This window comes from Puntigrus tetrazona, chromosome 19 (assembly GCF_018831695.1).
Source record: "Puntigrus tetrazona isolate hp1 chromosome 19, ASM1883169v1, whole genome shotgun sequence".
Classification (NCBI taxonomy): Eukaryota; Metazoa; Chordata; class Actinopteri; order Cypriniformes; family Cyprinidae; genus Puntigrus; species Puntigrus tetrazona.
Window position 1 is genome coordinate 20,280,212 of NC_056717.1, and position 903 is coordinate 20,281,114.

The window sequence follows — 903 nt, forward strand, 5'->3', positions numbered from 1 at the left end:
ACACACACACACACACACACACACACACACACACACACACACACACACACACACACACTGGTCTGCTCTGTTGCCGCCAGCATGACCTGCTGCTTTTCAGTGGTCACATGCAAAATGTGTTGATTAGAGAAGAGCAGAGAACGCCAGATAGACCACTGTGACACACACTTCTCTGGGTTGTCTTTTCCTTTCAGTTCAGCTCTGGACTAGATTTATTCTCAGTGGAGAGAGCTGTGATCGTCTCACTATTTTGAGTTCTCGGCGCACATGCTGTTCAACTTTCAGCCTTTTTCCCGCTTCGAGTATAGTGACTTTATTTCTAATCTCTCTCCTCCTATATCTAAATCCGTTGACAGGAGTGGAAGTCCTGACCGAGTTAGCACGCTGACCTTTGACCCCCCCAAGGAAACTTGATTTAAATGTAAGAACTTCCTGGGAAAAGGAAAACATCCCGTCTGTGTGATTTAATGTCCTTTTTACCTTTTGCGTCACTTAAAACTCTGCCCAGGTGAGCGTTAGCAAACCCATGCTCTGTCTGAAGAGTTTCAAATCCATTAGCTTTATATATTTTCCGGAAGTCAAAATGCTCTATTTATAGGTCCTTCTGGAAACTAAAGCATGTGTAAAGTACAGTCACATAATAAGTTTTGGTTTACATTGAGTGTGTGTGTACTTTTTATATAAATACACAAACATTAAGTATATATTTAGAAAATATTTACATGTATGTAGATTTATATATTTATACATAAATATATTTAATACATAAAAACTTATTTTTTCTTACAAAATCTGTATTTTTAGACACTTGAGCTACTTAAAATGTTATTGTAATATTTGTACTAAAATAACTTTTTTAATATTTGTAATACTTTTTTACATTTATAATTTAAATATTTTTTT

The 903-nt window shown here is 35.8% G+C and overlaps 1 long non-coding RNA gene across 1 annotated transcript in view; it reads left to right on the forward strand.

Annotated features, from left to right (window-relative positions):
• The window catches only part of LOC122323933, a 1,977-nt gene extending 1,575 nt beyond the window's left edge, over positions 1 to 402 (forward strand). Inside the window, exon 3 of the long non-coding RNA XR_006247075.1 lies at positions 357 to 402. This is a non-coding gene — a long non-coding RNA (uncharacterized LOC122323933). The remainder of the gene's footprint in view (positions 1 to 356) is intronic.
• The last annotated feature ends 501 nt before the right edge of the window (positions 403 to 903 follow it).